At 44.2% G+C, this 14,287-nt stretch overlaps 1 protein-coding gene and 1 long non-coding RNA gene across 4 annotated transcripts in view; one reads left to right on the top strand and one right to left on the bottom strand.

The window, feature by feature from the left end:
- Nucleotides 1-14,287, bottom strand: part of LOC127669619 (H-2 class I histocompatibility antigen, D-B alpha chain-like) — a 450,763-nt gene that overhangs the window by 246,191 nt on the left and 190,285 nt on the right. The window lies entirely within an intron of this gene.
- Nucleotides 2,111-13,779, top strand: LOC127669637 (uncharacterized). The gene is made up of 2 exons (XR_007974408.1): nucleotides 2,111-2,384; nucleotides 13,620-13,779. It is a non-coding gene; the product is annotated as an uncharacterized LOC127669637 (long non-coding RNA).

The raw sequence follows: 14,287 nt of genomic DNA, 5'->3' as shown, positions 1-14,287 counted from the left end.
AGGGGGCCCTGCTGAGTTAGCATCTCCCCTTTGCCTCCGTCTCCTCCTCCTCAGCCCCTCTCTGTCTCTGTCCCTCAGCCTCACCCCATCAGTGCCCAGCACCCTCCCTCCTGAGCTCTGCACTGCACTGTCTCTTCCTGAGCCTCTAGTTCTCTCACTGTGCTCAGCCAGCGTGCTGTGGGTCAGCTGTGTGGGTTCCTGATGGAAACATTGCAACAGTGGCTGTGGAGATGGCTCAGCAGCTCCGAGCACTTGCTGCTGTTGCAGAGGATCCAGGTTGAGTCCCATCAGCACATGGCGGCTGTCAGCGTCTGCAACTTCAGTTCCAAGGGATCCAGTGCTAGTGCACCTACACACTCACATACAAAAAACAAATGCATCTACTAAGAATAACATTTTATAAATATGATTTGAAAAATACTCCCTCTCTCTTCTACACAACTAGAGGGTGAGGCCAGGAGCTGAGAACACAGGGCTCTTTAGACAAATCTGCACAACCAGCCAATGAACAGAGCTCTGGAACAGGACAGGAAAAGATGGTTGAAACAGACTTTACTGAAAAGACAATTTGAAAAAAAATCATAAAATTAAAAATACAGAAGATATTTCATTTTATGGACCTACTGTGCACAGTGGATCACAGCATCATCCCAGGAAGAAGACACAGTGTGTGTTCATCTTTGCACTTGAGCCAATGTGAGTTTTTGATTGCCCGTGAACAAGATAAATTCCACTCAGATGTTTGAATGCTAACTTGTAACAGACCCTGACATCCCAACATCCAGAGTGTCCCTGCAGAGAAAGGTGTCCCCTTCCCCTACCTTCCTTCGACTGCAGACCCTCCAGGGTCCCACCTGTGGAAGATGAAAGAGAAGCATCACGGTCTTGGGCAACAGCGCCCCCTGGTGGAGGAACAGAAGAGGACAGCGCCTGAGCCCACAGAGCTGAGGGTAAAGGGATCCAGGCTGGCTGAGCTGCCCCAGGGTATTTGAGCTGCAACCACCCCCCCCCTTCTCATCTGGGCCACACCTTCTGCTGGAAGCCTACAGGAAGCCATGGAAGAAGGGAAGGCTTGCTCTCTGTCTGCTTGCTCCTGCTCCTGCTGCATCTGTGGGACATCCCTGTTTGCCCGCCTTGCTCTGAATAATGACAGCAGACTTCATTTATTATGAATGCCTGGGCTTTATGCTAGGCCTGTTCCCAGCCCTCTCCTAACTCAGTCATCCATTTATACTATTCTAAGTTCTGCCATGTGGCTGGTCACCTCTCCTCAGTTTCACACATCCTGCTTCCTCCGAGTCTGGGTGGAGAATCACCCATGCTTCTCTCTTCCCAGAGTTCCTCTCTCTGACCAGAATCCTGCCTTCTACTCTCCTTTGCTACAGGACATAGGCTTTTTATTTTACCACGCAGAAGGTGTTTTAGGTAGGCAAGGTAAGACAGAGACTCATCTTTACACAGTGCACAACAACATTACTTCAGCATTGCCCCCTTTAGTCCTACAAAAGTCTCCTTCTCTGATTTCATAAACTATATACAATAAAAAAGTATAATAACTTAAGTTAAACTAATTAAATTAATTAATTAAAAATTAGTAATTATTAAAATTATTATTCTCTCTTTAAGAGGACTTAATTTTAAAAATTAAGAACTTTGGCCGGGTGGTGGTGGCACACGCCTGTAATCCCAGCACTCTGGGAGGCAGAGGCAGGTGGATTTCTGAGTTCAAGGCCAGCCTGGTCTACAGAGTGAGTTCCAGGACAGCCGGGGCTATACAGAGAAACCCTGTCTCGAAAAAACCAAATCAAAAAAAAAAAAAAAAAAAAAGAACCAAAAAATTAAGAACATTGATTAATTCTTAATATAAAATATAAAAATTGCATTCATCATGTCTGGTTCATTTGTATTTGCCAACAATTGAGAAATTATTATCTGTCCTGTGAGTCCAAAGCTCTGTGGCTAATTATCTTTGTACTGTAACTTGAAATTATCCACCCAAAAAATCTTCCTAGACCTAAATCAATTTCTTACATCCTAAACAAGTTAAGCTTACTGTGAGACTGTGAGTATGTAGTCTCCTCCCCATCAGTGACCTGAGAAGGTTGAATGTTACCTGAGAAACAGAAAGTGCAGAGCAAGCAGCTTCCTTCCAAAGCTGTGGGAATGGCAGAGATGGCTGCCTGGACTGTCACCCAAGGTCCTTCTGCAATGCTGGGGCATCCGTCTTCAGGCTACTGGCCCAGTGTATGACGGACTTTTATGTGAAGGAGTAATATTGAAGGACTTTCCCAACTTGTCTTGGCAAAGCTCACCAGTCAACTTCCTCCATGTTCTGCTTGTCCACTGTTAGGACAGCATGCAGTCTGCAGTTGAAGCAAGGGCAGGTTTTTGGCTGGTATTTAGCTTAGCCACATTTGAAGCAAACTCCATATGGAGATTCTTCAGTGCCCACCATCCTCTCTGAAGTAGAAAGGGTGCTGCAGCACAGTCCTGCCTCAGTGCTGTGGAAAGCCTCGTGTTAATAAAACATTTTGAATGCCATAACCTGTCAATCTCTGAGATTTTCAAAACCACTTCTGTATCTATAGAACATAAGAATAGGCAAATATTGCTTATTTCTAGCTATCTACTATCTGTTCAACTTTGAAAACATCTACAAGAGGCTAAAGAAAGCTTATCCCTGTAATTAACAAAACTAGTACCTAACATGTCCATATCTTTGATTGGTTACCCACTCACATTTCTTAATTATCTTGAACTGTTTCCAATAGTTTCTTTCAAGGGCTAAAACTTTACACTTTAAAATGAGCTACATGGGTACAGTATCTTAAACAAGAGTTGAAGTATGTACACAGTATGTTGTATGTTGTAGCAAATGTAAGCTTAAGTTTCTCTCAGTATACAAAAATCCACACCAATGTAAAATATGTGAGACTACTCCTTGTTGCTCTTTAGTGTAAAGTAGATTCAACAGTCTACCCTTTACTCTATCATTCTTTTATACTCCTGACAGGAAACTTCTAGGTTCTTTGGAAAGTTAGTTATAACAAATGATGGTTTGCTGGAGCAGACATGTGACAGAATGTTTTCCTGAAGCAGACACAGGCGAAAGGATGTTTTGCTATAGCAGACACGTGACAGGACCTGCGATGAAGAAGTATAAATATGACCCCACAGACAGTTGGGGATGAGCACTGAACTTTGGTTTGGTTTGCTTTGCCTTACTGTTCTTCACTAAGGACATGCATGCATTGATTTTCCTTACATCCTTGTTGATACCCACTTATGATAACGCCACCACTGACAGAAACTCTCCAGAGAACTGCTTCTGAGTTCCCATAACTTCTTGGTGGGTTAACCTTGGGGTTTCTTTGGTTTTGAACCACAGTTGCTGGTTTGGGCATCGTGTCTGCCTGCCAAGAGGACTGGACTGTAGCTGCTGAATCCTGTGTGGGGTTTGCTGGCCTCCTGACTGGACTGCAGGTGTTGATTTGAATTTGGGGTTTGCTATGGAACTAAACTGCTCACAAAGAAGACTGAGCTCACCACAAAAAGCTATTTATAAACAGGTCCACGTCCCCCACATCCTAATAACTTTTCTCTTCCACAACCTCTTCTGGGTGGTGGGCAAAAGGAGAGGCTGAACATTTATTAAAGTAGGTGGGAAAAAATGTATGCCTACATGCCCCGTTTTTCTTTTCATCCCTTTTCCTGCTTCAACCCTGACATTAGATAGTAGAGAAAGGAAGACAGAAGAAAGGAAAAGAGAGAACAACTTTTCTGAATCTAATCTCCTTTCCTTTACTTCCTCCCTGACGAGGACCTTTAACAACTTGTGACCAACCACACTTTCACAAGGACAAACACTCTACACCCACTCAACAACCAAATGCTTACCACCCCACGATTGACAATGAGGGCTTAGTGTTCTAAAAATTGTTTCTTGCTTTCTGGGAATGAAAATATCTTTCAGAGGCCCTAAGGCAATGAGGATAGTGGTCAAGTCCTAAGAAAGCTAGCTGTAACATTTGCTGTCCAGTCTCTGTGTAATGGGAAAGTGCAGGGCTTAACTGAAGCCCTGGATGGAGTGGTCTGTGAGGCTGGAAGATTTTACCAATTTTTTTTTGTTTTTTTGTTTTTTTGTTTTGTTTTCTTTTGTTTTTTCGAGGCAGGGTTTCTCTGTATAGCCCTGGCTGTCCTGGAACTCACTCTGTAGACCAGGCTGGCCTCGAACTCAGAAATTCACCTGCCTCAGCCTCCTAAGTGCTGGGATTACAGCCGTGTGGCACCACCGCCCGGCAGGCTGGAAGATTTTAAATTATCATTTAAAGTTGTTCTGGATGAAAATTTCTGAGGATACGGCTATTGAGGAAGTTTGAGTTCAGATCATCTGGGATATTTGTCTTGTCTTCCTTGGTGTCAGGTCTCTTCTCTGTAAACACATAAACATTTATAGGTAACATACATTTCTGCATTAACACATGTATGGAATATACAGTGTCCACAGATCAGTTAAAGATGATTCTCTTCTATGTAAGAGAAGGAAAGGCATCAAACACTGTAAGTCTACTTACTCAAGCTGCTATATAAATGTCCACCCATGCCACAGGAAAGGGTGACCTGATAAGCCATATGGACTTTGTAGTCAACAAGATTTATTGTCTATGAATAGCTGAAGTCCTGACTGGTGTCTCAGCCAGTTTCAGAGCTGTTTCCTTGTAGAGGGACAAGATTCATGTTTTGTTTTGTTTTGTTTTGTTTTGTTTTGTTTTGTTTTGTTTTGTTCTGTTGCTCTACTTGTTTTCTTCCTACATTTTTGCAGACAAGATTTTTAGATCTCCCCTAGTCAGATCTCATATTTATTAATTTTGAAGGAACCCATAACTTTCCTTCTCATGTTGAAACAACAGCAAAGCTTCTCGCTGAGCTCAGCACACTCCTTCCTTCCACTGTGCGGTCCTCACATACGAACGCTGATCAGATGCAGCAGACCTTTCTCAACAACAACTCCAGGGTTTTTCAGTCGCTGTGTTCCCTGCCTCTAGACCTATGAGCAGACTTCACACAAAGTAGATTCCAGGAGGGGAGGTAGAGTGTGTAGTGCATGAGGAGGAGCCCTGCACCTCTGTGCACACATGTAAGGAGCCTGACAAGTTCGCTAATTCATTTAAGCAGAAGTCTGGGGAATGTGTGTGGGAAGGGATTGTGAGGGTGTGGGATAATGGTGGAGGGAACATTAAACTGGGTCAGGCTGAGTTTTTGAGTAGAGATCCAATGAAGTCGCAAAGACCAGCTACAGCTCTCTCTGTAAGTCCCTGGCTGTTCCGAAACTCACTCAGCACACTAGGTTAGTCTTCAACTCAGGGTTCTGCCTGTCTCTGGGTATGCAGGACCACGGCCCAGAAAATGTTCTTAATCCAATTACCATAGAAGCCTACTGATTTTTTGTTTGATCATGGTAGTAGAAAAATAGTCAACGACTGAGAGAAAAGGCTGCATAATGGTGGCGAAAGATCATCTCTGCCCATGAATCAGTTTCTAGACTTGAGGCAGTTTACACTCTCAGAATGCCTTGAACGACTGAATGGTCCAGTTACCCCGAGTAAGTATCTGATAAAATACATAAAAGGTTTACTACTAGCCTTTCTCCAGTCCTTTCCTAGTGGGACCTACTGACTTTCACCTGGGTAAACCATACACTGTGGGAAAGAAATAATCAGACTTTCCAGGGTCTACTGGATACCAAGTCATAAAATAGGACACACGGTAACCTATTGTCAAATAGAAATGGTATATAAGTAATCAGGACTGGACATGTTCTAGAAGCACAAGGAAGTTACAGGAAGACTCTGCCCAACTGCCTATGGTCTTGACTGTGAAAATAGGACACACAGTAACCTATTATCAAATAGAAGTGGTATATAAGTAATCAGTTCCTGGACATGTTCTAGAAGCACAAGGAAGTTACAGGAAGACTATGCCCAAATGCCTATGGCCTCTACTCCTGTTACAATGCCATCTGCTGCCAAGCATGCACCTGCAGCCTCATGAGGTGCCTTGTTATTGGAAGACTAAGGAAGAAGAGACCAGGGCCTGCCTTGCTGATGGTTCTCATGTTGTGCAGGCACCACAGGAAGTGGACAGCTGCAGCATTACAACCCCTTTCCTGGACAACCCTGAAAGACTCTTGTGAAGGGAAATCATCACAGTGGGTAGAAGTTCAGGCCACACCCATGTTAATACATTTTATTTGGAAGGGGAAATGGCCAGATGTGTGACTGTTCTCTAACTCATGAGCTGTGGCCAATGGACTGGCTGGATGGACAGGGATGTGGAAAGAGCGTGATTGGAACCATCTGGGGAAGAAGCATGTGCACAGATCTCTCCAAATGGGGAAGGGTGTGAAGACACTTGTGTCCCATGTACCTGCTCATCAAAAGGTGACGTCAGCTGGGGAGAAGTTCAGTAATCAGGTAGGTAGATGACCCATTCCGTGGACAGTCAGTCTCTTTACCCAGCCTTCTCTGTCATTACCCAGTGGACACATGAACAAAGAGATCATCGTGCCAGAAATGGGGTTATGGATGGGCTCAACAACATGGACTTCCACTCACTATGTCTGACCTGGTCACAGCTGCTGCTGAAAGCCAGATCTGCCAATAGCAGAGACCAACACTGAGCCCCAGATGTGCCACCATTCCTCGAGGTGACCAGCCAGCAACCTGGTGGCAGGTTGACTACATTGAACCAGGTCCATCATGAAAAAAACAACACTTGGTACTTGCTGGAGTAGATACTCATTCTGACTGTGGATTTGCCTTTCCTGCATGTGATGCTTCTGCTGGAACCATCATCAGTGAACTCACAGAATGCCTTATCCACCATCATGGTATTCCACACAGGGTTCCATGTATTGTTCTGAGCATGGAATTCATTTCACAGCAGGAGAAGTGTGATAGTGGGCCCACAGTCTTGGAGTGCTCTAGTCTTATGATGTTCCTCACCAATCTGACACAGCTGGGTTGACAGAACAATGATGTGACTGTGTGCAGGAACTAACCACAGGGCAGAAAATAGTGTCAAACAAATTATATATTATTAGCTAGCCAGGGGAGCAGCCAAAGGTATTTAACCAAGGAATTAGCATATAATATAAGTGTCAGAGTCCTTATTTCTCTAAATAAAGAGGCTTTGTGGAACTCATGAGGTTACCTGCTGAAGCCTGTTGCAGAAATGAGGATTTTAACTGACATGCACATTTCTGTTGTATTTAGTTAAGAAGGTATTTGTACAGATATTGCATTGTATTTTCTGCTTCTTTATGACACGTTGTAGCATCAATTAAGAGAATTATCAATGGCTATCATATTTAAATTGGAGATACTGAAAGAATCTCCCTCAAGGGACATTGCCACTTTTTCTGAATTTATAATGTATTTGCAATTGTACAAGTGACAGTTATCTCATGTTTCAATATTATTATGATCTGGTTATTGATTTTATTTGGAAGTTAATCATGAAACAAGGAGACATGATTGTGTGTCAAGGTTTTTATCATGAAATTAATAAGTGGTGTTTTTTCTCTAACCCAGCTTTCTCCTAAATAATTGACACAGAGAGACTGTGGTTTATTCGATTACCTTAAAAGCAGCCAGGGATTTTCCCTTCTGCTTTTCACAAATCCTCAGTTTTGTGGTTTTCAGAGGTCCTTATGATCTTCAGGCTGAAACATAACTTCTGAGTGAGATCACACCTCAGGCTCCTCCCCTGATTGTTACACAACACCTCACTCTCCAGTCACAGTGACATAGACACACAGACACAGACACAGACACACACACACACACACACACACACACACACACACACACCCCACATGTGATCCCGGCACTTGGCATGCAGAGGTGAGGCAGGAGGATCATTCAAGGTCCGGACTGGAGAGATGACTCAGAGGTTGAGAGCATTAAAGGCTCTTCCACAGGTCCTGAATTGAATTCTCAGAAATCGAGGTAGCTCACAACCATCTTTGCGCAGATCTGGCGCCCTCCTATGGTGTATAGGCAAATAACAACCTGAGCTTCAAGACATAGCAACCCAAACAGCATAAATGAACAGACAGACTCCATAGACCAGTAGCATCAGGGATCACTCTTAGGGGGAGTTGTGTGGATTTCTCCCTTCCCTTGCTGAATCCCTAAGATCAGTGTGTACATCTAGTGCAGGGGACCCTAGAGTCCTGCACTAGGGTTTGGAGGTGTTCCCAAGTCCTGCAATGACTCCCAATACCGTTCAGGGATCGCTTTCTTTACAGAAATCTTATGGGTGTTTTGCCTCCATGTGTGTCTGTGTGCCAGGTGCATGGAGTGCCCCAGGCGGCCAGCAGAGGGCGCCCTATGCCCTCTGAGACTGGAGTTACAAGTGGGTGAGAGCTGGGACTGAACCCAGGTCCTCTGGAACAGCAGTGAGCATTCTTCACCTCTGAGCAATCTCTCCAGCTCCATGATTTTACTCAGAAGTGACACCATCTTTATTTTTATGCTGTGACTCTCTGTGATTCTTTTCTCTGCAGCACAGGGCCTCACTCAGGCCTGAGCCCCTAACAACCCTGCAGAGAGGGTGTGAACAGGAGAAGCCCTGGGTTCCTCAGAGTCACAGAGTCCAAGAGAAGGAGCTTCCCACACTGCCCCCACAGTGCTCAGTCTATGCAAATACTACTTTAACAAATCTACTTAAATGCCTTAACCTCTCTTCTAGCTCGCTGCCCAGCAGAGGGAGTGGAAAGGAAAGGTTAATAGGGCAGAGGAGGGTGTGGACCTGTTTAGAAATAGTTCTTTGGAGTGAGTTCACTCTGCATTGTCAGGATATCAGCAGTTGAGTTCCCAGGAATCCCAATGGCAGTTCAGTCCAGAAGAAACTCTGAGGCTCCACCAATCGGCCTGAGTCTGCAGAAGCAGGAAGAAGCTGCTGGAACTCACCAGAAGTTCTTTGGTTCATTTCTCTCTACAAAGTCATGACAAACGATCAGCAAAGAAGGCAAGGCTAACCAATGCCACAGCATCGTCAGTGAGGACCAGCACAGAGTGGCAGGTGAACCAATGCCACACAGTGTCGTCCGTGGTCTGTTGGGTTATATTCACACCCTTTCCAAACACCAGGTGTTCTCTCAAGAGGACGTCTCTCAAGCTCTAGCCAAACATCACTCACCCCTTTCCAGGAAACTTCCAGAATAGCACCACATGTCTGCTTCAGCAAAATCATCCCCTCATAAAACAATTATAGGAAAACATCACACTGCCAAACTGAGTCTTCAAGGAAACCAGAAATTTCCCCTTCAGGCCTGGTTCTCCCAGCTTAGGCCCTCACATTAGCTGGCTGTGTTGCCAAAGTGCTTCTTGCACTCCACCCATGTCAGTTTTTAATAGGTAGTCTCTAATTCCATCTTCATCCCAAAGCTTTAGTACAGGTCTTTGAAATAACAGAAAACTCTTGTCCGCTGACAGGTTTTCAAACACTGGGAATGTGGCTCAGTGATTAGAGTGCCCACCTTGTACACCACAGGCCCCGGGGTCAATTTCTCAACACCTCCATAAACAGGGTGGTTGGCACCCAGGCCAGGATGGTGAGGTGACTCAGGTAGAGGTGCTTGTCATGAGGTCTGACCACCTGGTGTCAGTCCCCCAGAACCCACATGGAAAGAGAGAACTGGGTCCCCAAGATTGTCTTCTGACTCCCTCTGTTCCCAACACACACACCACAGCTGTGGAGTGCCCTCATTCACACACCACACACATAAAGCAACAGTGTAAATACATAACACGTAAGATAGTTTAAAATCTCTGTGATCACCCTTGCATGGGTTTCCCTTCAATCCTCCTGGCAGATTCTCATCACAATGTGGGTTTCAGAAACAGGAAAATTTCCCCAGTGCAAAGTCTGAAGGAAAACTGGATAAAACTTATACATATGTGTCCTTATACACACGTGTTCCTATGTCCTTCTACATGAAACCATGGTGATTACTTTTTCATTTTTATTGCACTGATTTAATAATCATGTGCAGGGATGTGCATGTTGTGATGCCGTGTGAGGCTCAGAGGATAACTTACAGGAGTCAGGTCTCTCCAGTCACCATGTGACTTCCATGGATCAAACTCAGGGCGCCAAGCTTGGTGACAAGAACCTCACACGCTGAGCCATCTCGATGGCCCCTTGGAGACCATTGGATTTGAACGTTCCCTTTGGAAAGTTGCTTCATTCCTGGACTTGGCACATACAAGACTTGCCCACCATGACATTAGAAAAGGTGTTTCCTGTCCAGAAGGGCACCAGCATTGCCTTGGGTGACTCTGGAGAACCAGGCCTTCTTGCCCAGGTCCCACCTGTGGCAGTGTCAGCTGCACCTGTGAGAGGCCAAACCTTTACATTCAGACTCCATTTTAGAGAACTAGAACTCAGGCAAACTAACAGCCCGGTTCCTAGCATTAGTTTCCAAGTTACCTCTCAACAAAACATGAGCCTAGCTCCAGTATCTAGGCTTACCCCCAACAGGACCTGTGTCCCCAGGTTACACCCCAACAAAACTGTACCCCCCAGTTTACAAACCCGTCCTCAGTCTAACAACCACCAATGCAGAGAGAAACAAAAATTAAGTTTATGATGTGACTCCCAGCACCAGCCAATTTCCTTCCCAGTTAGAGGCTTGCACGCTCACCCCCTGCTTGCTGCTCACTACAAAGCCTCGCCCCGATAGATATTCAGGTCTCCTCATCCCCAAAACTGTCCTACATGACACTGTGTGCTGGCCTGAGCTAGCTCTTATAAAAAGTCCCTACTGTGATTCCATCGGATCAGCTCCTGTCTGGTTTTGGGGATCGCTAACGTTTCCCTGGCCCTATACCTCAAGATCCCATGTTTGCCCTGAAAGCTTGGGTGTCACTGTATTAGTTACTGTGGTCCTTTGAATAGGATGACCCCATATTCTTGGTCACTTGAATACTTAGTTCCCAGTTGGTGCTGTTTGGGGAAGCTTAGGAGGTGTGGCCCTGCTGGAGGAAGTATGTCACTGGGGTGTGTGGTTGGAGGTGTGAGCTCTCAGCTGTTCCTGCTGCCATGCCTGGTGTTTGCTGTCATGATGGTGATGGACTTTTAACTCTTTGGGACCCTAATCCCCAGTTAAACCTTCTGTTAGTTTCCTTGGACATGACGTTTTATCACAGCAACAGAAAAGTAACCAATACAGTTCCCTTTTCCATCACTGTGGCTTAATATTTGACAAGACACAGCTTATGGAGAAAGGGTCTATCCTGGGGTATTGTGGTCCATAACGCTAAATCCGTTACAGTGGGGCAGGCCCTTCCTTCCTGCTCCAGCCTATGGGCCACCTCAGTAAATGCCCCACAGAAGCTGTCCAAAATGGCAGGTCCTATTAAAACGGAGGCTCCACTACATCTCCTCAGCCTGCAGGCCTCACAGGAGCTGTCCATAGTGGCAGCACCTCTCCAGTCCCCTCCAGTCCCCAGCAGCCCCACAGAAATGGCGCCTTAGCAAAAACCAGCTGCATCCAGGAAGCGTTTTCCACTCTAGCCCATGGGCCTGATTCCAGAAAAATAAGGGATTAAAAAAACAAAAACCTACCAATTCCTGAGGAGAAAAATCCCATGACAGCGACGTGGCTCAGCCTGGCAAGGGTGTATGGGGGGAGCTAGACAATATGTTTTTGTTTTTGTTTTTGTTTTTGTTTTTTTTTCGAGACAGGGTTTCTCTGTGTAGCCCTGGCTATCCTGGAACTCACTCTGTAGACCAGGCTGGCCTCAAACTCAGAAATCTGCCTGCCTCTGCCTCCCAAGTGCTGGGATTACAGGCCTGCACCACCACCGCCCGGCTTAGACATTTTTTAAAATAAGCAATTGGACCCTTGACAGACAGAGCTCTCTCTCTCTCTCTCTCTCTCTCTCTCTCTCTCTCTCTCTCTCTCTCTCTCTCTCTCTCCCTCTCTCTCTCAGCTTGGAAGAGCCTCTAAGAAGGAGCTCCAGGTAAGTGATGGGAATTTCCTCTTTGGGCTTGCAGGAACAACAGAAGCATCTGGCAGGACAAATCTAGGAAAAGCTAAGGAGCCATCTTGCGTTTGGAGGAGCTCAAGGGAAATGTAAACTTGCTCAGAAGAATGACACAGATAGAGATTTCTAAAGAGCTGGCAGTTCTGCCATGTGGCTGGTCACCTCTCCTCAGTTTCACACATCCTGCTTCCTCCGCGTCTGGGTGAAGAATCCCCCATGCTTCTCTCTTCCCAGAGTTCCTCTCTCTGACCAGAATCCTGCCTTCTATTCTCCTTTGCTACAGGACATAGGCTTTTTATTTTACCACGCAGAAGGTGTTTTAGGTAGGCAAGGTAGGACAGAGACTCATCTTCACACAGTGCACAACAACATTACTTCAGCATTGCCCCCTTTAGTCCTACAAAAGTCTCCTTCTCTGATTTCATAAACTATATACAATAAAAACAAGTATAAAAACATAATTATACCAGTTGGAGTGATGGCTCAGTGGTTAAGAACACTGACTGCACTTCTGGAAGTCCTGAGTTCAAATCCCAACAACTACAGGGTGGCTCACAACCATCTGTAATGAAATCTGATGCCTTCTTCTAGTGTGTCTGAAGAGAGCTACAGTGTACTCACATATAACAACAAATAAATCTTTAAAAAATTATACAACATTATTCATTTAATTAAGAATTATTTAATTCTTTATTAAGAATCATTAATTTTAATTTAATCACTTATTTAATTGAGAAGAATTAAATTAAAATTAAGAATTGTAATTCTTTTTTTTTTTTTTTTTTTTTTTTTTTGGTTTTTTGAGACAGGACTTCTCTGTGTAGCCCTGGCTGTCCTAGAACTCACTCTGTAGACCAGATTGGCCTTGAACTCAGAAATCTGCCTGCCTCTGCCTCCCAAGTGCTGGGATTACAGGCGTGTGCCACCACCGCACGGCAAGAATTTTAATTCTTAACATTAAAAATATATATACATATGAGAATTTCAAAGAGGCAGTGGAAAAGAAAAGTTATTAGGATATACATATGAGAATTTCATTCGTAATGTCTGGTTTGTTTTTATTTGCCAACCATGGAGAAATTATTATCCATCTTATGAATCATAAGTCCTATCTATCTTATGAGTCCAAAGTTCTTTGCCTATTTACCTATTGTAATTTGGAATTATCCACCTAAAAATATCTTCCTAGACTTAAATCATTTCCCTAAATCCTGAAAAACTTAAGCTTACTGTGAGACTGTAACTCTGTAGTCTCCTCCCCATCAGTGACCTGAGAAGGATGAATGTTACCTGAGAAAACAGGAAGTGCAGAGCAAGCAGCTTCCTTCCAAAGCTGTGGGAATGGCAGAGATGGCTGCCTGGACAGTCACCCAAGGCTCTTCTGCAGTGCTGGGGCATCCGTCTTCAGGCTACTGACCCAGTATGTGACAGACGTTTTTTTGTGAAGCAGGAATATTGAAGAACTTCCCCAACTTGTCTTGACAAAGTTCACCAGTCAACTCCTCCGTGTTCTGCTTGTCCACTGTTAGGACAGCATGATGTCTGCAGTTGAAGCAAGGGCAGGTTTTTGGCTGGTGCCTTGCTTTGCCACATTTGAAGTAAAATCCATATGAAATTTCTTCAGTGCCCACCATCCTCTCTGAATTAGAATGCGGTGCTGCCAGGCACAGTCTTGCCTCAGTGTTATGGAAAGCCTCGTGTTAATAAAGCAGTTTTGATGCCATCTCCTGTAGATTTCTGAGATTTTTGAAGTCCACTTATATATCTATTGTTTATAAGAATAGGCAAATGTTGTTTGTTTCTAGCTATCTACAATCTGTTCAACTTTGGGAACATCTACAAGAGGCTAAAGAAAGGTTATTTCTGTAATTAACAAAAGTAATACCTAACATGTCCATAAGTTTGATTGACTGACTACCAACTTGCATTTCTTAATTATCTTGAACTCTTTGCAATAGTTTCTATCAAGGATTAGAACTTTACATTACATTTTCATTGAGTTGCATAGGTACAATACTTTAACAAGAGTTAAAGCATGTATACAGTATGTTGTAGCAAAATATAACCTTCAATTTGTCTAATAACACAAAAATTCAAAACCACAAGAAAAAACACCAAAAATTCAAACCAGTGTATAATATGTGAGACTAGTTGTTGATGCTCTTTAGTCTAAAGGTAGATTAAGCCATCGACCCTTATCCTCTTGTTCCTTTATAGTCCTGACATGGAAC

This window comes from Apodemus sylvaticus, chromosome 19, assembly GCF_947179515.1.
Source record: "Apodemus sylvaticus chromosome 19, mApoSyl1.1, whole genome shotgun sequence".
NCBI classification, from domain to species: domain Eukaryota; kingdom Metazoa; phylum Chordata; class Mammalia; order Rodentia; family Muridae; genus Apodemus; species Apodemus sylvaticus.
Note: the sequence above shows the minus strand (reverse complement) of the source record. Positions and strands in the feature narration are given on the sequence as shown.